The sequence below is a fragment of the Lepisosteus platostomus genome, chromosome 15 (genome assembly GCF_059453375.1).
Source record: "Lepisosteus platostomus isolate fLepPlt1 chromosome 15, fLepPlt1.hap1, whole genome shotgun sequence".
Taxonomy (NCBI): Eukaryota; Metazoa; Chordata; class Actinopteri; order Semionotiformes; family Lepisosteidae; genus Lepisosteus; species Lepisosteus platostomus.
This window is the reverse complement of record NC_142625.1, coordinates 7,403,143-7,429,292: the sequence shown is the minus strand read 5'-3', so window position 1 is coordinate 7,429,292 and position 26,150 is coordinate 7,403,143. Positions and strand designations below refer to the sequence as shown.

General features: G+C 52.2%; 5 non-coding genes and 1 pseudogene across 5 annotated transcripts; all 6 read left to right on the top strand.

The window, feature by feature from the left end:
• Positions 1–999: 999 nt before the first annotated feature.
• On the top strand, positions 1,000–1,194 carry LOC148647869 (U2 spliceosomal RNA). The gene has a single exon (XR_015927015.1). It is a non-coding gene; the product is annotated as a U2 spliceosomal RNA (small nuclear RNA).
• An 847-nt stretch (positions 1,195–2,041) lies between these two features.
• On the top strand, positions 2,042–2,232 carry LOC148647868 (U2 spliceosomal RNA). Its single transcript, XR_015927432.1, has one exon. It is a non-coding gene; the product is annotated as a U2 spliceosomal RNA (small nuclear RNA).
• Positions 2,233–8,570: 6,338 nt separating this feature from the next.
• LOC148647867 (U2 spliceosomal RNA) lies at positions 8,571–8,760 on the top strand. The gene has a single exon (XR_015927050.1). It is a non-coding gene; the product is annotated as a U2 spliceosomal RNA (small nuclear RNA).
• Positions 8,761–15,419: 6,659 nt separating this feature from the next.
• LOC148647866 (U2 spliceosomal RNA) lies at positions 15,420–15,617 on the top strand. Its single transcript, XR_015927087.1, has one exon. It is a non-coding gene; the product is annotated as a U2 spliceosomal RNA (small nuclear RNA).
• A 3,345-nt stretch (positions 15,618–18,962) lies between these two features.
• On the top strand, positions 18,963–19,164 carry LOC148647865 (U2 spliceosomal RNA; annotated as a pseudogene).
• A 6,130-nt stretch (positions 19,165–25,294) lies between these two features.
• On the top strand, positions 25,295–25,489 carry LOC148647864 (U2 spliceosomal RNA). The gene has a single exon (XR_015927101.1). It is a non-coding gene; the product is annotated as a U2 spliceosomal RNA (small nuclear RNA).
• The last annotated feature ends 661 nt before the right edge of the window (positions 25,490–26,150 follow it).

The following is a 26,150-nucleotide window of genomic DNA, read 5'->3' as shown; positions in this document are numbered from 1 at the left end:
TAGGGTGGATGAGGTGGATGGGTTGGCATTTAAAATAGATGTGGAGTGTGATGTAGGGAGGGGCGATAGTATGGTGAATGAGGTTGAGAGTTTGGTGGAATGTGAGGCTGTGTGTAAGGATGCTGAAAGGACGAATGAGGTTGCTGGGGATGTGGGGCGAGTTTCTGTAGTAGAACAAGTAAGATTGGAATCTGCTCTGGTGCCGGACATAGGGGGGACCGAGAGACAAGCAAGTGTGCAGGTGGCAAAGGACACACAAGGGGGGAGTCTTTCAGAGTCGGAAGTGGTTGCTAGTTTTGAGTATGTATGTTTTGATGTACATCCAGTTTGGAAGCAGTGGTTTTTGGATAATCGAACAAAATGTTGGGCTGTAATAGAAGCACTGAAGGTTAGGTATAAAGGTTGCAATATAGAGTTTGCGTCAGACGGGGAGCTGCCTTGTAGGTATAGGATAAGGGGGAGAACGAAAGAAGAGTGTCATTTGATAAGGGATGATTTTGACAAGGCATTAGATCGGAAAAAGTGATAATTTTGAATTTGTTGAGAGAAGAAAGGCTGAGTGAGCGGTGATAGGAAAGGGGTTATAGTGTTGAGCTGGTTTTGAGTTGGTAAAATGGATGGAAAGTTTTATTTGTGTAATGTTTTTGTTTGGTTTTTGAAAAAGGGGGATTGGTCTTGTGTTTATTTACATGTGGGGTGGGTCTATGACAATGAAGGTTGTATGCAGTTCGGGATTATTGGGTTTGATGGTTTTGGGGTTTGGTTTGGGGATCGTTTGGTTTTGTTGGTGGAAATTAGTTGAAGGGTTTAAGGGGGATGGGTTTGTGCTGTGAAAAGGAAAGGATTATGTTAAAGTGCTCGTTAAGAGGGGTGGTTGGTTGATTTTGCATAAAGGGTGGGGTTATGATAATAGATGGTTTGTGTAAGTTTGGGACATTTTGTGAGTTGGGTTTTAGGTTTTGAGTTTTTGAGTTTTCGGATTCATGGAGTTTTGGCTTGTTGTATTTTGTATTTTGTAATAAAAAAAAAAAAAAAAAAAAATCTGTTCTTATCAGTTTAATATCTGATACGTCCCCCATCGGGGGACCACATATTAAACGGATTTTTGGAACAGGGAGCTGGATCAGGAGCTTGCTCCGTCCTCTCCACGCATCGGCCCGGTATTGCAGCGCCTCCGGGAGCGGTGCACCACCTTCTCTCAGCGGTGAAAAGACAGACGTAGGTAGCTAGGTAGCTAGCTAGCTAGCGAGCGAGCGAGCAAGCAAGCGAAGTGGACTGGAGCTCCTTCTTCTCGGGTCTCGTCCCTCGTCCCCCATCTGTGTGTCTCTGTGTTCTGTCTCTCTCTCGCCCTCTCGGTTCCCGTGCTCCCTCTGTGCGCTTTCCCGCGTCTCGACTCTCTGGGCAAGCAGGCCGGCCCCCTTTTCGGCTCCCGTGCGTTTTCCCTCCAAAAAACTTAGGTTTTTCAGCCTTTTCCCAGGGAGGCAGGCGTGGCTTGCTTGCTTGCTTGCTTGCTTGCTTGCTTGCTTGCGTGCGTGTCCGTCCCCGTCCCTGCAGGCGGGCCCCTTTCGACAGCTGGGCGTTTTCCCTCCAAAAAACTTAGTATATCCACCTTTTCTTTCTTTTTTTTCGGCAGGCAGGCAGGCAGGCGTGTGTGCGCGCGCGTCCCCGTCCCTCCCTCCCTCCCGAGAGAGAGCTGCCCCTTGCCTCTGCCCGCAGGTGCTGGCGCTCGGCTTTGGCTTGCAGCCGGTTGGGCGCAGCTGCTGCCGGTGGGAGGGGCCTAAGCTAAGGAGGCCGGGCGGCTGGCGCCCCCTGCGGCTGCGGTCGTTGTCGGGCCGTTGACAGAAGATCAAAGAGCAGGGCCCCCGCCCGGGACTGGCAGGAAGGCAGGCGGGCAGGCAAGAGAGAGGGGGAGCAGAGTCCCGCGGCAGGCCTCTGGCTGCAGGGAGGCCGGCAGCTGCGCGGGTCCCGGGCTCCAGAGGAGTCGGCCTGCGCCACTGTGCGCCAGCGGAACGCCCGCGCGTCGGTCCGCGCCTTTGTGGGCATCGCTTCTCGGCCTTTTGGCTAAGATCAAGTGTAGTATCTGTTCTTATCAGTTTAATATCTGATACGTCCCCCATCGGGGGACCACATATTAAACGGATTTTTGGAACAGGGAGCTGGATCAGGAGCTTGCTCCGTCCTCTCCACGCATCGGCCCGGTATTGCAGCGCCTCCGGGAGCGGTGCACCACCTTCTCTCAGCGGTGAAAAGACAGACGTAGGTAGCTAGGTAGCTAGCTAGCTAGCGAGCGAGCGAGCAAGCAAGCGAAGTGGACTGGAGCTCCTTCTTCTCGGGTCTCGTCCCTCGTCCCCCATCTGTGTGTCTCTGTGTTCTGTCTCTCTCTCGCCCTCTCGGTTCCCGTGCTCCCTCTGTGCGCTTTCCCGCGTCTCGACTCTCTGGGCAAGCAGGCCGGCCCCCTTTTCGGCTCCCGTGCGTTTTCCCTCCAAAAAACTTAGGTTTTTCAGCCTTTTCCCAGGGAGGCAGGCGTGGCTTGCTTGCTTGCTTGCTTGCTTGCTTGCTTGCTTGCGTGCGTGTCCGTCCCCGTCCCTGCAGGCGGGCCCCTTTCGACAGCTGGGCGTTTTCCCTCCAAAAAACTTAGTATATCCACCTTTTCTTTCTTTTTTTTCGGCAGGCAGGCAGGCAGGCGTGTGTGCGCGCGCGTCCCCGTCCCTCCCTCCCTCCCGAGAGAGAGCTGCCCCTTGCCTCTGCCCGCAGGTGCTGGCGCTCGGCTTTGGCTTGCAGCCGGTTGGGCGCAGCTGCTGCCGGTGGGAGGGGCCTAAGCTAAGGAGGCCGGGCGGCTGGCGCCCCCTGCGGCTGCGGTCGTTGTCGGGCCGTTGACAGAAGATCAAAGAGCAGGGCCCCCGCCCGGGACTGGCAGGAAGGCAGGCGGGCAGGCAAGAGAGAGGGGGAGCAGAGTCCCGCGGCAGGCCTCTGGCTGCAGGGAGGCCGGCAGCTGCGCGGGTCCCGGGCTCCAGAGGAGTCGGCCTGCGCCACTGTGCGCCAGCGGAACGCCCGCGCGTCGGTCCGCGCCTTTGTGGGCATCGCTTCTCGGCCTTTTGGCTCAGATCTGAAAAGTACGTGGCCTGACCGCGGCTTGACGACTGGGCTGGGGGACGAGAAGGGCGGCGGAGGAGCGGCTGGAGAGCGGAGCGGAGCGGTGCGGCCAAACTTACCTGGAGGACTGAAGTGCGGACAGACAGGAGGAGATCCCGGATCTTTTTTTGTTGGCAGAGAGAGAGAGCCGAGGAAGGAGCGGAGGAGCGTCGGGCCCTGGTCATCCTTGCGATGGCCTGGGCTATGGATCCTGCTGAAAAGCAGGGGAATGGGCCGAGTGTGAAGTGGACGATTCGGTTTGAGTGGAACCTGGAGAGAGAGATGCCGGGAAGAGAGGAATTTGTGGAGAAGGTTGTGATGAAGACCCTACAGGTAGGAACTTATGATGCTAAGTGTATACAGCAGAACCGACCAGGAAGATATTTCGACATGTCTTTGCGGGATGAAGCAACATACAAGAAGGTATCGGAGTTGTGTGTGGAAAAGGCGGAGAGGCAATGGCTGAGAGATTTTAAGTGTTTGGGATTGGCTACAGATGACACCAGGTCAATTATTGTGCACATGTATGATCCGTTTGTGGAGGAGGATGATGTCACGGCTTTTTTAGAAGCACATACCGAATCTGCGGGGAAACCAAAGAAAATTAACGGCAGGTTTGGTTATTGGACCGGGAGGTGGCAGTATAATGTTACGCTGAGGGCCAATCCGAATTATATAGGAGGGTTTTCACACCCCCCAGCCCTGTTTTCATTGGGTTCGAGTCGTGGGTACCTTTTCTACCGTGATCAGCCCCCTTTTTGTCGCCGCTGTTATGAAATTGGACATTTTGAAAAGGACTGTAAAGCAACAGAGTGCACAAGATGCCATGAAAGGGGACACATGAAAAAGAACTGTCGTATCAAATTGTGTTCTTTGTGTGGGGCTGATACCCACGGGTATAGGAGTTGTCTTTGGAGAGATCTGAGCTATGTTGCAGCGAAAAAGGGACTTCTGGAGAGTGCCATCGAGGCGGAGGACGAGGAGGAGGAGGAGGAGGAGTGGAGCGGGCAGCGCGTACGTTCCAAGGAGAGGAGGAGGAGACGTGGGAAGAATTTGCCTGCTGGAGGAGGGAAGGTAAAGGTTGCGGAGGAAGGCCGGGGGCCCCGAGAGAGCAGTGGTGGGGCGGGATCAGCAGGTGTTCGTCCAGCAGAGCAGCCGGAGGAGACAGTCCAGAGTCCTACGGAAACAGCGCAGGAAACAGCGCAGGAGGCGGCGCAGGAGGCAGCGCAGGGAGTGGAGCGGGAAGTGGTGCAGGAAACGGCGCAGGAAATGGCGCAGGAAACAGTGCAAGAAACGGAGCCGGAAAGCGGGCGAGAGGAGGAGAGCACAGGTGGAAAGGTGAACCCTAAGAGGCACCGAGGGGACAATGACGAACAAGTTTCGTCCGAAGGTAAGAAGGCCAAAATTAAAGCAGGTGCTGGGGTGGCAGAAGGAGGCGAGCGGAGTCAAGGAGAAGGAGAAGGCGGCCAGGAGGTCCTGGAGCATCGCCAGGAAGATCCGGGAGGATCGGAGGACATGGAGGGGTCTTTGCCGCCGGGGCAGCCGGTGCGGGCGACTGGGTCTTGCAACCCGTTCTCCGTAATGGCTGGTCTGCAGGGGGACGAGAGTCCATGTGCCTCATGCCTACCCGACACACCGGGCCGGGCAGAAGGAATGGATGTGGAGATGGAGGTAGGAGATTTCAACGAGAGGGGGTATGTGGAACCGGAGAGGGCGGCCAGTCTTATTGGGACGATCAGCCCCTCGACAGGGCTCTCAGAGGACGGGATGGACAGTGAGAGCTCTAGCGACATGCCATGACCCTCACTGTTGCAACTATCAATGTGAGAGGACTGAAAAATAAAGAAAAAAGGACAGCTGTCTTCGATGAGGTAAAGGCGCGGCGGTTTGATATTTGTGTATTGCAGGAAGTACATTTAGCTGGACACAAGGACGCAGATCAATTCCGGAAGGAGTGGAGTGGCGGAAGATCTTGGTGGAGCATAGGAGGAGTCCATTCCTCCGGAATAGGTATACTTTGTGGTACTAGAGATTTCATGCCACAGGATGTTAGATCAATAGTTCCTGGCAGATTGCTGGTAGTAGATGGGCGGTGGAGGGATGTGCCTTTAAGAGTGATTGGAGTGTATGCGCCTGCAGACAGGAGGATGCAAAGTGATTTTCTGAAAGACTTGGAACCCGCGCTTTTTACAAATAGAGGCGTGTTGTTAGTTGGGGATTTTAACACTGATCTGACGGACACACAAGGGGAAGGGAATGCTGCACTAGGGAAGATTATAAATGGGTTTAAGCTAAAAGACGGGTTTAAAGACCTAAACCATTACACTTGGGACAACAGCCGTGGAATACGAAGACGTTTGGATTATATTTTTCATAATCTAGTTTTGGACATAAGGGAAAAGGCAGTAGTACCCTTATGGTTTTCAGACCACGCCTGTTTGTTTGTGACTTTTAATGCTGGGAAAGCGGGCTTTCAGACGAGATATTGGAGGCTAAACCGAATGGTGCTAGAGGATAAGGAGTATCAGGCCAGTGTTATTCGCCTGCTCAAACACTTTGCGGAGATGCGGCAAAGGTTTGCGACGGCAACAGAGTGGTGGGAGACTTGTAAGCGAATAATTGCCAAGATCACTAAGACCTACTGCGCAGCGCGCCGACAGAGTGAGAGGGAAGAACTGACTGGCCTCCAAAGGGAGCTAGAGAGGCTTTACACTGAAGCTAACCAAGGGCGGGATTTTAATGTGGAAGCCGTCACTAGGGTGAAAGCTTTGCTCCGGGCAAAATGGCTGCGAAGAGCCAAGGAGTATCTGTTTCGGCTTAGAGGTACCCAGCTGGAGGGGGAAGAACAATGCTCATCTCAGTTTTTTAGCTCAGTGAGAACACAGCAGGAGGAAACCTGGATGGAGAAGCTGGTGAGTGGAAACGGGGATGTGGCGGAAAGCACTGACGAGATGTTGGAATGTGCTATGAACTATTACGGAGCTCTTTTTGCAGAAAAACAGGTGGATGGAGAAGTGCGGAGCAGGTTGATGGCCAGAGTGCAAAACAAGATCCAGGATGATGCTGGTTTGACGGCCCCCATAACAGCTGGGGAAATAAGAGAGGCCATGAGAGGCCTGCGTAAAGGTACTGCACCCGGTGTGGATGGCTTGCCTACCGATTTTTATGATGTTTTTTGGGAACAGGTGGAGCCCTTTCTACTACAGGTTTTTACCGAAATCTTAGAGATCGGGGAGTTGGGACCTTCCATGAAGACCGGGATCTTGGCCCTGATATATAAGAAGAAGGGGGAAAAGTCTGAGCTGGACAACTGGAGGCCTATCCAATTGTTATGCACGGACTATAAGATCCTCGCAAGAGTCTTGGTGAGGAGGCTAAGAGACATCATGCCGCACTTGGTAAGTGAAGATCAGACTTGTGCAGTGGCTGGGAGGAAGATCTCTTGGAATTTACAACTTGTGAGAGATGTGGTGGAGTGGGTGGACGACAGAAAGCTTCCTTTGATGCTAGTCAATCTCGACCAAAACAAGGCGTTTGACAGAGTCCATCATGCAGTCTTATGGGAGATTCTAGCAAAGATGGGAGTAAGCGCGAAGTTCATTGAGTGGATAAGAACACTGTACAGGTCGGTGGAGACAAGAGTGCGCATTAATGGTGCGGTAGGTGGAGGAATCCCCGTTTCCTGTGGTGTGCGACAGGGGTGCCCCCTGTCCCCTCTGCTTTATATTTTGTATTTGGAGCCTTTTTTGGACAGGATCCGGGAAGACCCAGGAGTGAGAGGCGTCATGGTGCCGGGAAGCAAAGGAAGGCAGGTGAAGGCCATTGCATACGCAGATGACATCACCCTGTTCTTGAGCTCAGAGGAGAGTCTGCACCGTGTACTCAGCATTGCTCAGGAATTTGAGGTCGGTACGGGGGCAAGGCTAAACAAGAGTAAGAGCACGATCAAGTACTGGGGTACCTGGAGAGAGAAAAAGGACGAGATTGGAGGGCTCTCAGTGTTGCAGTCCCCAGTCAAGATCCTCGGAGTCCAGTTCCACTCTGAAGGTGCCGCCCGGCTGAACTGGGAGGAGAAAATAAAGAAAGTGAACACAAAGCTGGGATTGTGGCAGCATAGGTCTCTGTCTTTTCTTGGGAAGGTATTGGTTTTGAAAGTTGAGGTAATGCCGCTGCTTTTCCACCTGGCAGTGGTTTATCCTATGCCGGCCAGGTTGCGGAAGGAACTAGTACGCACGGTTTTTGCTTTCATGTGGGGGCAAAAATATGAATACATCAGGCGCACAGATATGTACAGGTCAGTGGAGGAAGGAGGGAGGGGGGTCCCAGACTTACCTTTGAAGATTGACTGTGCTTTTGTCTCCAGCCTTTGTGAAGTCCTGCATGGCAATCCGGCGCATTTCTGCAAGTTTTTTGTTCATCTGTGGTTCGCCCCTGTAATGAAACACCTGGTACAGTGGACAAATACTACGCCAAAAGCAGAGCGACTACCGTGGCACTATCGGCACGCGGTGCATTGGCTGAGGAATCATCAGGCGGTAAAGGCAGGGTTAACTTCCCTTAGCCACCGGGCAATGTACAAGGAGCTGAGAGAGGACAACAGTGCAGCAGTGGTGGGAGTGTCCCGCGGAACCTGGACACGCATACAACCCAAGCCCTTGGACAACAGGATGTGTGATCTGAACTGGTTGTGTGTATGGGGTAGGCTGGCGGTGAGGGAGGTTCTGAATAAACATGGCTTATCCAGACAGAAAGAATGTCCCCGTTTGATGTGTACCAGGGAGGAAACAGTTAAACATGTTTTTTGGGAATGTGACTTTACACAGCAGGTGTGGAGGGAGTGCACAGGGTGGGTGCCATCTTTTTTTTCACAGGAACGGCTAAGCTACGAGATGGTGATAAAAGGTTTGGCCGGGGTAAAGAAGTGGAATGAGAAGTTTTTGGTGTGGTTGTTGATTAGTTTGGTGAAATTGTATGTGTGGCAAGACAGAAGTAATTTAGTGAAACATGGGGTGCAAGGGTCAGTGGGAGCTGTGGTATGGAGAGTGAGACATGACATTGGGAACCGGGTGAAGTGGGACATAAGGAAGTGGGGATTTTCTGCGGCAAAAGAAAGATGGAAAGATTTGTTTGTGTTAGGGGTTTAAAGTAGAAATAAGAAAGAGTAAATGTGGGGCTTAAATGGGTAGTTTGCATAAGGGGTGGAGCTATGGAAATGAGATGTATATCGGATAGCAGAGTGACGGGGGTGGGAAGTGATGAACAACTGTACCTAAGTATGAATGTGTCAAGACTTTGTGTTTGCTATGTAATTTTTTCTGTTAAATCTGGGAAAGTTTCTTTGTATAATGTGATGATTTGATTTTGTTAGTCTGTTACCCTAGGTTGTCTAACTGATGGTTTTTTGTTGTCGATTGTGATTCAGTGTATGACTTGTTATGATTTGTTTTAATAAAAAAAAAAAAAAAAAAAAAAAAATCTGTTCTTATCAGTTTAATATCTGATACGTCCCCCATCGGGGGACCACATATTAAACGGATTTTTGGAACAGGGAGCTGGATCAGGAGCTTGCTCCGTCCTCTCCACGCATCGGCCCGGTATTGCAGCGCCTCCGGGAGCGGTGCACCACCTTCTCTCAGCGGTGAAAAGACAGACGTAGGTAGCTAGGTAGCTAGCTAGCTAGCGAGCGAGCGAGCAAGCAAGCGAAGTGGACTGGAGCTCCTTCTTCTCGGGTCTCGTCCCTCGTCCCCCATCTGTGTGTCTCTGTGTTCTGTCTCTCTCTCGCCCTCTCGGTTCCCGTGCTCCCTCTGTGCGCTTTCCCGCGTCTCGACTCTCTGGGCAAGCAGGCCGGCCCCCTTTTCGGCTCCCGTGCGTTTTCCCTCCAAAAAACTTAGGTTTTTCAGCCTTTTCCCAGGGAGGCAGGCGTGGCTTGCTTGCTTGCTTGCTTGCTTGCTTGCTTGCTTGCGTGCGTGTCCGTCCCCGTCCCTGCAGGCGGGCCCCTTTCGACAGCTGGGCGTTTTCCCTCCAAAAAACTTAGTATATCCACCTTTTCTTTCTTTTTTTTCGGCAGGCAGGCAGGCAGGCGTGTGTGCGCGCGCGTCCCCGTCCCTCCCTCCCTCCCGAGAGAGAGCTGCCCCTTGCCTCTGCCCGCAGGTGCTGGCGCTCGGCTTTGGCTTGCAGCCGGTTGGGCGCAGCTGCTGCCGGTGGGAGGGGCCTAAGCTAAGGAGGCCGGGCGGCTGGCGCCCCCTGCGGCTGCGGTCGTTGTCGGGCCGTTGACAGAAGATCAAAGAGCAGGGCCCCCGCCCGGGACTGGCAGGAAGGCAGGCGGGCAGGCAAGAGAGAGGGGGAGCAGAGTCCCGCGGCAGGCCTCTGGCTGCAGGGAGGCCGGCAGCTGCGCGGGTCCCGGGCTCCAGAGGAGTCGGCCTGCGCCACTGTGCGCCAGCGGAACGCCCGCGCGTCGGTCCGCGCCTTTGTGGGCATCGCTTCTCGGCCTTTTGGCGAAGATCCTGAGTGCGTGGCCTGACCGCGGCTTGGGCTCTGAGTCAAAGGCGGGAAGGGGTGGACGGCGCGGCTTTTTCCAGGCGACGGCGATTTTTTCTTTGTGGCGGATAGGATTCCGGCCACTCTACACAAGATGGAGAGGACTTCAAGCAAGAATGCAAGACCAAGGCATACTGTGCGTTTTGTGCTGCGAGTGGAGGCTTCTGACAAGGATTTTGCCAAGAGGGATGCTTTCGAGGATGAAGTCCTTTTCAAGCATTTGTCCTTACAGCCTGAAGAGATCTATTGCCTCCAGGACTTTCCAGGTAAAAAGATTTTTGATTTGTCACTTTACTCTGCTGAACAGTGCACGAAAGTTTGGTCTGTTTTGACTGCTCGCAGACTGGAGGAACCTTTTGTTCATTTTTTCCTTGAACCTTTGTTTGCACGGGAGGCGAGACCCATATGGGTCCATATGAACAACCCTTTTACCCCAGACGCAGACATTGTTAATTTTCTTAAAAGATTTGTTGACGTTCAGGGCACGGGTATCAAGGAGATGGATAGGAAGAGAGTCTGGAACGGGAAAAGGAAATTTCTGGTGCGTTTCAGAGCGGACCCTAGTGCTGAAGATGGGCTCTTGCACCCTCCTGCTAACTTCTCAATTGGAACTTATACAGGTTATCTGTACTACCCTGATCAACCCTTGGCGTGTAGACGATGCAGGCAGAAGGGCCATTATGCTGCTGACTGTGATGTGGAGGTCTGTCGAAGGTGTGATACTGTGGGGCACAGCACCTTCATGTGCAGGGCTGAGCCGAAATGTAATTTGTGCGGGGTCTCTGGGCACATTTACAGGGCGTGCCCAAAGAAAGGTATGAGTTTCGCAGCCGTGGCGGGTGGCACATCGGCAGCAAGTGTTACCTCAGTTCACCAGGCAGAAGATGCAGCAGAGGGCCCGGCACCGGCGTCGCTGGTCCCTGACGCTGGCGAGGAGGTGATGGAACCTGAGGGTGTGGATCAAGGGCAGGAGGTAACGGACCACAGGCAGACGGCAACAGCACTTACCTCAGCAGAAGATCGCAGCGGCGAAGAAGAGACGGAGGCTCCGGTGAGTGCTGAGGAGGTCCTGGGGAGCGCAGAGGAGGAAGGTGGAGTCTCGCTCGCCGCGCTAGAGCATATAAGAGCGTTGGCTGAGGAATCAAGCCTGCCCTCTGCGGAGGAAGTAGGGTCAGACTGGGGGGACAGAGTGGATGAAGAGGAGGCCATGGACACCGTCCAGGCCAGGAAAGTTGTGAAAAGAAAGGCGGAAAATGATGTGCCGCCCTTGGTGAAGAAATCGGGTGTAGATCCCATGGAATACCTTGAGTCGATGGCCACAGATTCGTTGGCCCAGGCCGAATCTACTCCACTAGGGTCGGAGGGCGAGGTAAGTGGTGTGGGTGACCCCCCCCTTACGGCAGAGTCGGGTATGTCCTCAGGCTTTGTCATTCCAGAAACGGAGATGACCCCGACCTCGGCAGAAGCCTCAGAAGAACACATGCAGCCACGCGTCGCCCTGCAGAGAGAAGAACGAGATGTCTTTATATTCGCTGAGGTACCTATGAGGTTCAAGAAGTTCTGTAAATGGGACGAAAAGGCCAGCAAAATAGTCTGGCCTAGGACCTTCAATGAGCAAGGGCTATCTCCGGCAGGGATTGTCGTGCGTTGTGAGCACTCTGGTGAGGAGATTTCAACCCTCGAAGTAAAGGGCCGCAACCAGATAGATGCGACCAATAAGAAGATGTTGTTGGGTGACTTTGTAAAGAAATGGATAAGGGACAAGGGAGAACTGAAGGAGATGTACGAGGTGGGGGTGGAAAGGCGCCCTGACAAAGTGCTGAAGATTCTGGAGGTCCCGCTGCAGTTTTTGGAGGCCTGTGCCTGGAAGAACGGAAACGTGCAGTACCCGCCCCGGCCGTCAAACTTCCGACGTGTGCTGAGGTTGCATGAAGGAGTGTCAGTTGGCTGTACGCGATCAGGAGGTAAAATAGATAAACTATATTTGCAGGGACAAAGGGAGGCGTCAGTGCGTCAAGCCTACATGGAGCTGATGAGCCTTTTTACTGCCCCCTAATGTTGAAAATATTAACTTTAAATATTCGGGGTTTAAGGAACTTAGTAAAGAGGACGGCCTTTTTTTCTTACCTGAAAACCATGGTTTTTGATATTTGTTTGGTGCAGGAAGTCCATCTAAAAGATGAAAGAGACGTCATACAGTTCACTCGTGAGTGGGACAGAGGAGATTCTAGATGGAATATCGGAGGTGTCCACTCCTCGGGAGTTGGAGTTTTATTTGGCAATCGCAATTTTATAGTGGAGAAATGTGTGAATGTAGTGCCTGGGAGAGCCTTATATTTGGATATTTGTTCGGGTGAGAATTGCTTTCGGTGTGTGTGTGTGTATGCCCCGGCAATGATGGCTTTACGGGCAGATTTCTTTAAGGAACTTTATCCTGTTTGCCTTACCAACAAATGGATCATCATGGGAGGAGACTTTAACGTGGACCTCCAAGATAAGAGGGATCCAGGGGCAAAGCAGCTCAATCTTCTTCTAGCACAGTTTGGACTTTACGACTGCGCCTACCGGATCCGAAAGGAGAAAGCAGAGGCCACGTGGAGGAACGCTCAAGGTACTGTGAAGCGCCTTGATTATGTATTCGCCTCACTGGACGTACCTGTGGAGAAGGTGGTGGTGCTGCCGGTAGGTTTTTCTGACCATGCCCTAGTAGAGGCCCATTTTCCACATTTAAGGAACCAGTTTGGGCGTGGGGTGTGGAAGTTAAATACGGAGAACCTAAGAGAAGACGAATATGTCAAGGTAATGAGGTACAAATTGCAAACATGGTGGAAGGAGAGGAATCTGGGGACTCCCCTGATTGATTGGTGGGAACACTTAAAAAAGAAAATTAGAAAGGAGACCAGAATTTATGGCAGAGCAAGGCTCAAGCGTGAGCGGCAGAAGGGCAGGGCGCTGCAGGAAAGATTAAACACCTTGTTTTCCCAGTGTAATAAGGATATGTCAGTGTGCCCTGAAGATATTGCAGCAGCTAAAGCTGAACTGCGCACTTATCACGAGCAAAAGGCAAGGAGTTACCTGTTCAGAGCCCACGTGCAGTTCATACAATCTCACGAAACATGTTCCAGTTTTTTCTTCCGGCAAATTCGTCAGAGACAGAAGCGCAGTGTGATGACTGGCATTCAGACTTCGGAGGGGAAAATAGTTACTAGTAGTGAGGAGATGCTGGAAGTGGTGAGGCACTTTTACCAATGTCTTTTTTCCCTAAAGACGGTGGACGAGGCCATGGGTGCAAAGCTGCTGAGCGGTATTACAGCGCAGGTTCCTGTCAAAGCCCAAGAACAGTTGGAGGCTCCTATAAGCTTGCAGGAACTTGGCGACGCTCTGCTCGGCATGAAGGCTGGTAAGGTACCAGGTAAAGACGGACTACCAGCCGAATTTTATCGGACGTTCTGGGATATCTTAGGGCCAATCTTACTTCAGGTGACGGAGGAAATCTTTCGTAGGAAGGCTATGTGTGAGTCTATGAGGGAGGGAATCCTCACACTGTTGTATAAAAAAGGACCTGCAAAGGACCTTAAGAACTGGAGGCCGCTGCAGATGTTGTGCGTGGACTATAAGCTGATCGCTAAAGTGCTGGTAAACCGCTTGAAGGGGGTCCTAGCTCATGTGATCGGTTGGGACCAAACCTGCGGGGTTCGAGGTCGGCGTGCCAGCTGGACCCTCCAACTAGTACGGGATGTGATAGCGTGGTCCGAGAACAGGAACGTCCCGTTGCTGATCGCCAGCTTGGACCTAGAAAAAGCTTTTGACAATGTCTCACACACCTTTGTCTGGCAAGTGATGGAGAAGATGGGATTCGGCCCTGTCATGCTGGGCTGGTTAAAAATACTGTACTCACAGGTTGGCAGTAGAGTTCTGGTGAACGGGCACCTGGGAGGACTGGTTCTCCAAGAGTCTGGTGTGCGTCAGGGCTGCCCCCTGTCCCCATTACTTTTTGCACTATATATGGAACCTTATGCGCGGGCAGTCCAGAAGGAGCCATCCATTGACGGGATCCTCGTACCTGGGAGTGGAGGAAAAAGAGTTAAGGTGGCATTATATGCTGACGATGTTACCTTATTTCTCAGCTCTTACCTTAGCCTACAGGCGGCCTTGGACGTCTTCGAGAATTTCTCCCTCGCGTCAGGTGCAAAGCTAAACAGGGGGAAAAGTCAGATCAAGTTCTTCGGGCCTTGGAAAGAACAGCTGGGACCAGCGCATGGATTGGACATCTGTCAAGGGCCCCTTAAGATTCTAGGGGTGTTATTCACGGCACAGGATGCTGCTTGGTGCAATTGGTCCCAGAGGCTGGAGAAGGCTAGGCTGCAGCTGACGCACTGGAAGAACAAGCAGCTGTCCTTTGTAGGTAAAGTCCTGATCCTGAAAGTGGTGTTTCTGCCTGTGCTGGTTTATCTAGCATCGGTGTATCCCATGCCTGCGCGCTTCAACAGATATCTGGTAAGGGAGGTTTTTATGTTCATGTGGGGGGGAAAATATGAGTATGTGCGCAGAGTCGATATGTATCGCCCAGTGGAAGAAGGCGGACGGGGAGTTCCCAACTTCCCTGTAAAGCTAAACTGTATATATGTGTCTGGCCTGTGTATAGCTCTGCATTCCCCAGTCTCACATCCCTTTCAGTATTTTGTCAGGTTCTGGCTATCTAGCCACGTGCGCGCCCTGGCTCAGTGGTCCAACAGTTTGCCTCATGGGAACGATCTGCCATGGCACTATCGGCATGCGACACACTGGCTGAAACAGCACCCTGAGCTTAAAGATCACCAGGTCCTGCTTAACCACAGACGGCTCTATTCTGCAGTAACTCAAGCTGAAGAGGCCAGCCTCGTAGGTGGCGTCCCCAACGTGGTCTGGCGGCGAGTCCAGCCCAGAGGGCTACAGCACCATCTAATGGATTTGAACTGGCTATCCGCTTGGGGTCGTTTGGCAGTTCGTGAGGTTTTGTTCAAACATAAGCTGACAAAGCAGCAGGAGTGTCCTAGAGCCGGGTGTCATGCGGTGGAGTCGATCAGCCACGTGTTTTGGGACTGTAATTTTGCTCAGCGGACCTGGAACAAATGTGAAACTTTGTTTAGTAGCCTGTCCTCCACTTTCTGTGTACTTCCTGCAGTTGTGTTATATGGGTTGAAGGTGGGAGGTGGGGCAAACGCTAAGAGCTTTGTGTTATGGTTGCTAGTTAGTTTAATTAAGTTTGAGTTATGGAATTCCAGGAATTTGTTAGTCAAGAGGGGAATTGTTTGTACAGTAGATGGGTTATATAGAAGGCTTTTATGGAATTTGAGAGGGTTGGTAGAAGGGGACATAAAAAGATGGGGTTTTCATGCCGCAAAGGAGAAATGGAAATCCATAGTGGATATCTGGGATTGGAAATAGTCTAGGTCCTTTAATGTTCCTGTAATTTGTAAATAAGACTGTTGGGTGAATTTGGGGGTGGAAGGTAATTTGCATAAGGGGCGGGATTATGGTAAATAGGGTTGGGGTTGGAAATCATGTACTGTGTTTTTCAAGTAAGTTGTTTATTTTATGTACGCATATCTGCTTCATGTTAATTGTGGGTTTGTTTTTGAGCAGGGGAATTGTATTGGGGTGGGTTGTGTCTATATAAGGGATGAGATTATGATATCTTTGATTTAGCTGTGTAATTGTTTTTTGTTTTTGATTGTGTTTTTGGACTTATGTATTTGTAGTTTTTGGTGTTTTATTTTGTATTTTGTATAATAAAAAAAAAAAAAAAAAAAAAATCTGTTCTTATCAGTTTAATATCTGATACGTCCCCCATCGGGGGACCACATATTAAACGGATTTTTGGAACAGGGAGCTGGATCAGGAGCTTGCTCCGTCCTCTCCACGCATCGGCCCGGTATTGCAGCGCCTCCGGGAGCGGTGCACCACCTTCTCTCAGCGGTGAAAAGACAGACGTAGGTAGCTAGGTAGCTAGCTAGCTAGCGAGCGAGCGAGCAAGCAAGCGAAGTGGACTGGAGCTCCTTCTTCTCGGGTCTCGTCCCTCGTCCCCCATCTGTGTGTCTCTGTGTTCTGTCTCTCTCTCGCCCTCTCGGTTCCCGTGCTCCCTCTGTGCGCTTTCCCGCGTCTCGACTCTCTGGGCAAGCAGGCCGGCCCCCTTTTCGGCTCCCGTGCGTTTTCCCTCCAAAAAACTTAGGTTTTTCAGCCTTTTCCCAGGGAGGCAGGCGTGGCTTGCTTGCTTGCTTGCTTGCTTGCTTGCTTGCTTGCGTGCGTGTCCGTCCCCGTCCCTGCAGGCGGGCCCCTTTCGACAGCTGGGCGTTTTCCCTCCAAAAAACTTAGTATATCCACCTTTTCTTTCTTTTTTTTCGGCAGGCAGGCAGGCAGGCGTGTGTGCGCGCGCGTCCCCGTCCCTCCCTCCCTCCCGAGAGAGAGCTGCCCCTTGCCTCTGCCCGCAGGTGCTGGCGCTCGGCTTTGGCTTGCAGCCGGTTGGGCGCAGCTGCTGCCGGTGGGAGGGGCCTAAGCTAAGGAGGCCGGGCGGCTGGCGCCCCCTGCGGCTGCGGTCGTTGTCGGGCCGTTGACAGAAGATCAAAGAGCAGGGCCCCCGCCCGGGACTGGCAGGAAGGCAGGCGGGCAGGCAAGAGAGAGGGGGAGCAGAGTCCCGCGGCAGGCCTCTGGCTGCAGGGAGGCCGGCAGCTGCGCGGGTCCCGGGCTCCAGAGGAGTCGGCCTGCGCCACTGTGCGCCAGCGGAACGCCCGCGCGTCGGTCCGCGCCTTTGTGGGCATCGCTTCTCGGCCTTTTGGCTAAGATCAAGGTTCAAGTGGCTTGACCGCAGTTCCGAGGTCTTAGTCAGAGGGTCGGGAAGGCGGCGGAGGAGGCGACGGTGGAGGCAGCTGTTGGAGGCAGAGTCAACCGGAGGGGAGAGGACGGAGCGATGGAGGCGATTGGCGGAGTTGCGGCTTCGGCAGGCGGAGAGTGGTCGGGCAGAGAGGGACGGATGCGGAATTCCGTTCGTTTCGTATGGAAGGAGAGACCGGGAACCGAAAGGATGAAGAGAGAGGAGTTTTCGGACATTGTGCTGATCCAAGCTTTGGGCGTGGAGGTACCGGATGTTTTTTGCTATCAAGATTTTCCTGGGAAAGGTATTTTTGATGTTTCTTTTATTTCGGAGAAAGTTTGTATGGAGAAATGGAATGTTCTTCAAGCTCAGAAGGAGAACTTGCCCTTTGTTAATTTTGTTATAGAGCCATTGTTTGCCAGAGAACTAAGGCCTTTGACTGTGCATATGCATAATCCGTATGTGCCAGAGTCTGAGCTGGTATGTTTTTTGAGAAGATTTGTGGACATTCAAGGGAATGGTGTAAAGGTTATGGACTCTAGGAATTTCTGGACGGGGAAAAGGAGGTACATGGTGCGCTTAAGGACTATTGCATCTGAGAAAGGTGGGTATGTTCACCCACCAGCTTTCTTTATGATTGGTTCGAATGGAGGTCACCTGAATTACCCTGGGCAGCCATTTGTATGTCGGAACTGTGCAGCGGAGGGTCACGTGGCAGCTGAATGCACTGTTATTTGTTGCAGAAGGTGTGGGGAAATAGGGCACAGGGCAGAGAAGTGTGCCAAGCCCTTATCTTGTAATTTGTGTGGTGAAGCAAGCCATGTGTATAAGAACTGTTTTCAAAGGTCAAGGAGCTATGCAGGTGCAGCCCGGGCTCGATCGACTGCTGGAGAGTCTTTTGCAAGGAGGACGGGAGCGGCTCCAGGAGAACAGAGGTCTGCGGGGAAGGAGTCTATGGTGGCGGCTGGAGGTGTGGCGGAGAAAGATGGAGGTTTGGTGTTCCCTAAGCAGGGAGAGGGTCTGGAGGAGGTCACCGAGATGGTGGAGGAGTTGGTCGAAGAATCAGGAAGGATGTCGTGGGCGGAGAGTGTGCCTGACATTGAAATGGATGGTGATGAGGGGCCTTCGGGGAGCCGGGGGATGTCTGTTCCAGGAATTCCTAGTCGGAAGAGGGTGGCGGATCCGGATCCTGAGGAGGTGAAGGGTGACGACGACTCAAGTGGAATAGGCCAAGTGGCGGAGAGGGGAGTCTCTCGCAGGAAGAAAGTGGCGGCTGGTGATCCTGAGGAGGTGGAGGACGACGATCCAAGTGGGGCTGGTCAAGTGTCGGAGGGGGGTGAGGGTATTGATTGGTCAGTGGCTCAGAGGGGGAAGGGTAAAGGGAAGGGTGTTGTTAGGCAAAAGGAGGAAGTGGGTGGGCAGGCAGTGGAGAGCGCAAACCCCTTCGCTGTTCTAACTGTTGATATTGATTCTGAGAAGGAGGAGGACGATGTCCCAAAGGGGGAGGTGCTGATGGGAGAGGGAAAGTTAGTAGAGGGTTTGGGGCGTAGGACGGATTATTGGGATGAAGATATTGAGTGGAAGCAGTGGAGGGAAGAAAGGAAAGGTTGTATTCATCTTAAATGGCCTTTGAGGAAAAATAGAAAGGGGTTTCGAGGGGTAGTGGATAGGGATATGTGGGAAAGCCTTTTTGAGGCTTTGGATAGGAAACGGGTGATGGCTGTGTCACGGTATATGGAAAAGGAGTTTCCACAGCTTCTTTTTGAATACGCGTTTCGGGAAAAAAGAATGTTTAAAGGGCTACGGGTGTCGGGGAAAGTTAAAGCGGAGTGTAAAGATGCTTCTGTTACATTTGCTAAAATGTTGCGTAAAAGGGGAAGTGAGAGTAGTGTTTCAGATGATGACTGTGTTTAGTTGTATTTAGGATGGGTTTGTTCTATGTATGTTTTTGGTTTAATGGAATATGTTCTGTTTTTAAGTGGGTGTGATGGGAGGTGTGTGATATTGAGAGGAGAGCTGGTTTTGTGTAGAGAATTAATATAAGGGGTGGGAATGTAAATGAGATGTTGGTGGGGAACTGTTTCATTATGTTTTTGTAAATTGTGATGGGATGCAGACTGTATATAATGGGGTTAAGGGAATGAATGTATTGTAAGTTTGGGGATGGGGGTTTGGTTTAATTTGCATAAGGGGCGGGAGTATGGAGATTAGTGGGGTTTGAGACTGTGTAATAGAGTTAAATAGATGGATTTTGCTGTGTAATAATTTGTTGAAAATTGTATGAGAAATGTTGTTAGTATTCAGAAGTTTTTTGTTAGTTGACTGTTGAATGGAATTTTTGTGTTTAACAGAATTGTGGGTTGATATGACTTAAGTTGTTACTATGACTAATGTGTATTTGAGTTTATGATGTGTTTTTGTGTATATTTGGAGTTTTTTTGGAATTTCTTTTGTAATTTTGCAATAAAAAAAAAAAAAAAAAAAAAAAAAAATCTGTTCTTATCAGTTTAATATCTGATACGTCCCCCATCGGGGGACCACATATTAAACGGATTTTTGGAACAGGGAGCTGGATCAGGAGCTTGCTCCGTCCTCTCCACGCATCGGCCCGGTATTGCAGCGCCTCCGGGAGCGGTGCACCACCTTCTCTCAGCGGTGAAAAGACAGACGTAGGTAGCTAGGTAGCTAGCTAGCTAGCGAGCGAGCGAGCAAGCAAGCGAAGTGGACTGGAGCTCCTTCTTCTCGGGTCTCGTCCCTCGTCCCCCATCTGTGTGTCTCTGTGTTCTGTCTCTCTCTCGCCCTCTCGGTTCCCGTGCTCCCTCTGTGCGCTTTCCCGCGTCTCGACTCTCTGGGCAAGCAGGCCGGCCCCCTTTTCGGCTCCCGTGCGTTTTCCCTCCAAAAAACTTAGGTTTTTCAGCCTTTTCCCAGGGAGGCAGGCGTGGCTTGCTTGCTTGCTTGCTTGCTTGCTTGCTTGCTTGCGTGCGTGTCCGTCCCCGTCCCTGCAGGCGGGCCCCTTTCGACAGCTGGGCGTTTTCCCTCCAAAAAACTTAGTATATCCACCTTTTCTTTCTTTTTTTTCGGCAGGCAGGCAGGCAGGCGTGTGTGCGCGCGCGTCCCCGTCCCTCCCTCCCTCCCGAGAGAGAGCTGCCCCTTGCCTCTGCCCGCAGGTGCTGGCGCTCGGCTTTGGCTTGCAGCCGGTTGGGCGCAGCTGCTGCCGGTGGGAGGGGCCTAAGCTAAGGAGGCCGGGCGGCTGGCGCCCCCTGCGGCTGCGGTCGTTGTCGGGCCGTTGACAGAAGATCAAAGAGCAGGGCCCCCGCCCGGGACTGGCAGGAAGGCAGGCGGGCAGGCAAGAGAGAGGGGGAGCAGAGTCCCGCGGCAGGCCTCTGGCTGCAGGGAGGCCGGCAGCTGCGCGGGTCCCGGGCTCCAGAGGAGTCGGCCTGCGCCACTGTGCGCCAGCGGAACGCCCGCGCGTCGGTCCGCGCCTTTGTGGGCATCGCTTCTCGGCCTTTTGGCTAAGATCTGATAGCACGTGGCATGCCCGCGGCTAGAGGACTAAGTCAGGGGAAGAGAAGACGACGGCGGGGAAGAAGACGACGGCGGTGACGGCGGTGACGGCGAGGAAGGAGAAGGAGAGCCAGCCGGGAGACGGAGGAGAACCTTACCGGAGGAGGAAGGAGGCCGAGGGTCCACAAGCTACCACGGGTAGTCGCTCTGGGTTGAGCCCAGAGGGCGAAGTGGGGCTTCCGGATGGCGGCGGCAGCAGAGACGGCGGCGGCGGGTGAGTGGACCCGCGACTCGGCGGTTGGGCACCCTCTGTCCCGAGAGGGGCAGATGCGGCGCACAGTGCGCTTCGTGGTGAAGACCAAGGAAGAAAAGGAGAATTGGAAGAACAGGGACAAGTTCGAACAGGATGTATTGTTTCGCGCTCTGGGAGTTCAGGTGAAGGACATTACCAGTTTGCAGGACTTTGTGAACAAGGGAATATTTGATTTAACCATGGAGTCGGATAAACTGTGTGAGGCCGTGTGGCGTAAGGCCCAATTTGGCAAAGACTATGTTCCACTGAAGAATTTTCTGATAGAACCGCTCTTTGCAAGGGAACTGCGGACTCTCACCGTACATGTGTTTAATACACTGCTACCAGAGAGAGACGTTGCGATGTTTCTATCAAGATTTGTAGACATTCAGGGGGCAGGAGTTAAAGTGATAGATCGGGTGGGAGTCTGGACCGGGAAGAGGAGGTATATGGTCAGGCTCAGACCGAAGCCATCGGGGGACGAGGGAGTCTTACACCCTCCTGCCTTCTTTAGAATTGGTTCAAACAGGGGTTACCTATTCTACCCTGGCCAGCCACTGACCTGTAAAAAGTGTTTGCAGTTGGGACATATTGCAGCGAACTGTCCGGGGGGACTCTGCAGGAGGTGTGGTATGGCAGGTCACGAGGCTAAAAACTGTGAACAAGTCATGACCTGCGATTTGTGTGGGTCTGCTGGACATATGTATCGTTCATGTCCCAGGAAACGAAAAAGTTTTGCGGACATTGTGAAGGTTCCCGTTGAGGACCCGAGGCTGGACTTACCGGGCCCATCGGGCGGACCAGTAATCTTCCGGGGGTCTCAGGGGAAACCTGAGGAGGGAGGCAAGGGAGGTCGGGGGCAAAATGTTGAGAAGGCGGGTGGAGAGGTTTCGGAGCCTGTAAAATCCAGATCTTGGGCAGATATGGTCCCTGAGGAGAGGCCAGAGTCTCCTAGCTGGTCTCCAGTCTTGAGCAGGTCTGCTAAAAGGAAGGGAGAGAGAAGGTCAAAGGGTCCTGATTTGCGCCGGGCCCGAATTAGCACTCAAAATCGGTTTCAGGCACTGCCTATAGAGACTCCAGGCAGTGACTCTGATGGAGTAGAGGAGAAGGGTAGTGAGGAGATGGTTTTAAGATCAGACAAAACCCCGGTATTAGCAGTAGAAAGAGAGGGTGGTGAGGGGGGGGTGGTTAGGAGACCATGTAAGAAGGCCTCAGGAAGAGTTAGAGTGCAAAAGAAGGGCCCAGAGGAAAGCCTAGAGGCGGAAAGTGGTGATCCTATTGCTGCTATGGCCACCCCTGCAGAAATGGAGGAGGTGGTGGTCAGCGAAGAACCCATCCCGCCTGGGCAAGGTGACCCAAACGTAAGTAGTGAGGGGAGCGAAGCTGAACCAGGAGGCAAGGCGGAGACGGAGAAATCCGGTCACTCACAGGAATCCGAGGATCCAGAGTGTGAGATGTCTTCCTCGGGAGAGGAGAGCTCGCAGCACTCCGGGGAGGAGGAGAGTGATCCGGCATCTGGGGAATCAGGGTATCCAGTGGTTAGCCGGGCAGGTGAGGTGGAAGTACAAGCTCTCCACGACCCGCCATGAATTGTTTAATTTGTACGGTTAATGTCAGGGGATTGAGGAGCCCTGTGAAGCGGGCGGGCGTCTTCGATGATCTCGGAAGGCGCCGGTTCGGCTTTTGTTTTCTCCAGGAGGTCCATTTAGGATCGCAGGGGGACATTAGAGCTTTTAAGAAAGAGTGGCAAATAGGACAGTCTTGGTGGAGTATTGGGGGCGTGCACTCTTCAGGGGTGGGGATTTTGTGTGGTTTGTCGAATTTTGTGTGTAATGATGTCCTTTCGGTTGTTCCGGGGCGGTTATTGGTTGTTGATGGGGTGTGGGATGGCTTAAAGGTACGCCTGATTGCGGTATATGGGCCGGCGGAAAGACGCCTACAGGCGGATTTTGTTAAGTCAATCGAGCCACTCCTTTACACAAATAGAACGGTGATTATGGGCGGAGATTTTAATATAGATATCGGCGACACAAATAGGGCAGGGGCACGTGTCTTGAGGGAGCTGGTAGCAAACTTTAAGTTGCAGGATGGCTTTGGCATTCCTGGCCCGACCTCTAAAAACTACACCTGGAGCAACGGCAGGGACAGTTTTAGAAGACTGGATTATATCTTCACCACCATGCGAGGGTCATCACGGGCTGGACAGGTAACTCCAGTGTGGTTTTCTGATCACATGCTGCTGTCTGTCTATATGACCTCTGACAACTCCGGGCCTAGATCAGGCTTCTGGAGATTAAACATCAAGGTATTGTCAGAGGTCGAGTATCGAAGTCAGATAACGACGGTATTGGAGACTTTCGATAACAGTAGATGGAAATTTACATCTGCAGTAAACTGGTGGGAGGCGTGTAAGAGGGCAGTGCGTAGGGCATCTATTAGATTTTGCCGTGTCAGGAAAAAGCAGGAAAAGGAAGAAATAGACCAGCTGCAATGTGAACTGCAGAATCTGTATGAAGCATTTAATCAAGGTAAGGCATTTGATGCACAGAAGGCTGCAGAGCTTAGACATAAAATGAAAGAATGGTGGACAACAAGAGCTAGGGATTTTCTTTTTAGGATTAAAGGTCACCTAATAGAAAATAACGAGAAGTGCTCGGCTCTTTTCTTTAGTTCGGTGCGAGCTAGGCAAGCACGGACATTGATCGAAGGTTTAAAACAGAAAGATGGGACTGTTACTTTTGACCCATTGGGTATGGTGAGTTGTGCGTCGAATTTTTATCAAGAGCTGTTTGTGGAAAAATCGGTGAACACTGGCGTGTGGGAAGAACTACTGTCAGGGATAGGTAAGAAGATCGTGAGCGCCGATGATTTAGATGGCGACGTGTCAGGTGAGGAGCTAAAGGAAGCAATGTCGGGGTTGCGGAAGGGCACAGCTCCGGGTATAGATGGTCTGCCTATTGATTTTTATTCAGTGTTTTGGGCTACCTTGCAGCCTATGCTTCTGGAGGTTTTTAAGGAGATCCTGATGTCAGGAGAACTTGCAGGGACTATGAAAAAGGGAATCTTAACTCTGGTTTACAAAAAAGGCCCTAAGGAAGATTTGGAAAACTGGAGGCCGATCCAACTGCTCTGCACCGATTATAAGATCTTGGCTAGGGTGCTAAGCAGGCGGCTGAGGAAGGTGATGCCCAATTTAGTCTGTAGAGAACAGACGTGTAGCGTCGAAGGTAGGAAGCTGTTTTGGAATCTTCAGCTTGTACGAGATGCCATCGAATGGGTAGAGGAGAGGGGCCTCGAGCTTATGCTAGTTAATTTGGACCAAAGTAAAGCTTTCGACAGGGTCCATCACCCCTTCCTGTGGGAGGTTCTTAAAAGATTAGGAATCAGCGAGAGTTTTATTCGATGGGTTAAGATACTATACAACAAGGTTGTCAGCAAGGTCAGTGTTAATGGAAGGTTGGGGACAGGGTTTGTGGTGAGTTGTGGTGTGAGGCAGGGGTGCCCCCTGTCCCCTTTACTTTATGTATTATACTTGGAGCCCTTCCTGCAACAGATCCGAAGCGACCCCTGGGTGGAAGGTGTGGTAGTTCCCGGTAGTGGTGGGCTACAGGCAAAAATTGCGGCCTATGCAGATGACGTAACGCTGCTTCTTACCTCAGACAGGAGTCTTCTCCAAGTTCTGCAGATTGTGGATAAGATGACGGCAGCCACAGGAGCACTGCTCAATAAAAGTAAGTGCGCGGTTAAATATTTTGGTAAATGGAAAGACAGACAAGATGTGGTCGGAGGCCTCACGCTGGAATCAGGTCCCATTAAGATCTTGGGCATCAGTTTCCTGTCCAGTGGCTCTGCCATAGCTAACTGGGAAAACAAGCTTTCTAAAGTAAAGCAAAAACTGGGGTTGTGGCAGAGCAGACCCTTGACGTACGTAGGGAAAGTGCTGGTGGTGAAAGTGGATGTCCTGCCGTTGCTCCTTCACCTGGCCTGGGTGTTCCCGCTGCCTCCCAGGTTTCGTAAAGACCTGGTGAGGGCTATCTTCCGTTTCATCTGGGGCGGAGGGTACGAATACATCAAGCGGGTGGACATGTGCAGGCCGGTGGAAGAGGGAGGCAGAGCGGTGCCTGACTTGCCGGTAAAATTGGACGCCTTGTTTGTCGCCGGTTTGTGCAAGATTTTACATGAAAGTCCGGACCACCTGTGTGTTTATTTCACTCGTTTGTGGTTTTCGTCTGCTGTGAAGCACTTGGTGGTCTGGACTAACACGACACCGAAAGCTGAGAAATTACCATGGCACTACAAACATGCAGTGCAGTGGTTGAAGAAGTACCCAGGTGCTAAAGAAGGGGTTGTGTCTGTAAATCACAAAGCACTGTACCAACTCGCAACAACTAGAGAGGATTCAGCAGTGGTGGGTATTACAGAGGAAGTGTGGAGGCAGAACCAGCCAGTAGGATTAGAAAATAAACTGAAAGATCTGAATTGGTTCATCCTGTGGAAGAGGCTCCCGGTCAGGGAGACGCTACACCGCCACAGCCTCTCTAGACAGGACAAATGTCCACGTTCTGATTGTAGTGAGACAGAAACAATTCAACATGTGTTGTGGGATTGTGATTTTGCACGACGGGTCTGGGATCTGTGTGGGGGGGTTCTGAGAAAGGTTAAACCGGATTTTAATGTAACAAGTCATGTGATACTGCGGGGGATTTCGAAACCGCGCCGATGGGGACAAAGTTTTTTGTTATGTCTGTTAATCAGTCTGGTCAAATATCATCTTTGGGCTTCACGCAAGGACCTTACAGAGCACGGAGTGAGTGGAGCGCCATCTGCTGTGGTATACAAAGCAAAGCACGATATAATCTGTCGGGTGAAATGGGATATTTTGCGGTGGGGATTCGCTGCGGCGAAAGAGAGGTGGAAGGGGTTATTTTCATTAGTATGACATGGTTTCGGGGTTGTTGCTGATTGTTGTTTGTGGTTTTGTATCTTTATAATAAAAAAAAAAAAAAAAAAAAAAAAAAAAATCTGTTCTTATCAGTTTAATATCTGATACGTCCCCCATCGGGGGACCACATATTAAACGGATTTTTGGAACAGGGAGCTGGATCAGGAGCTTGCTCCGTCCTCTCCACGCATCGGCCCGGTATTGCAGCGCCTCCGGGAGCGGTGCACCACCTTCTCTCAGCGGTGAAAAGACAGACGTAGGTAGCTAGGTAGCTAGCTAGCTAGCGAGCGAGCGAGCAAGCAAGCGAAGTGGACTGGAGCTCCTTCTTCTCGGGTCTCGTCCCTCGTCCCCCATCTGTGTGTCTCTGTGTTCTGTCTCTCTCTCGCCCTCTCGGTTCCCGTGCTCCCTCTGTGCGCTTTCCCGCGTCTCGACTCTCTGGGCAAGCAGGCCGGCCCCCTTTTCGGCTCCCGTGCGTTTTCCCTCCAAAAAACTTAGGTTTTTCAGCCTTTTCCCAGGGAGGCAGGCGTGGCTTGCTTGCTTGCTTGCTTGCTTGCTTGCTTGCTTGCGTGCGTGTCCGTCCCCGTCCCTGCAGGCGGGCCCCTTTCGACAGCTGGGCGTTTTCCCTCCAAAAAACTTAGTATATCCACCTTTTCTTTCTTTTTTTTCGGCAGGCAGGCAGGCAGGCGTGTGTGCGCGCGCGTCCCCGTCCCTCCCTCCCTCCCGAGAGAGAGCTGCCCCTTGCCTCTGCCCGCAGGTGCTGGCGCTCGGCTTTGGCTTGCAGCCGGTTGGGCGCAGCTGCTGCCGGTGGGAGGGGCCTAAGCTAAGGAGGCCGGGCGGCTGGCGCCCCCTGCGGCTGCGGTCGTTGTCGGGCCGTTGACAGAAGATCAAAGAGC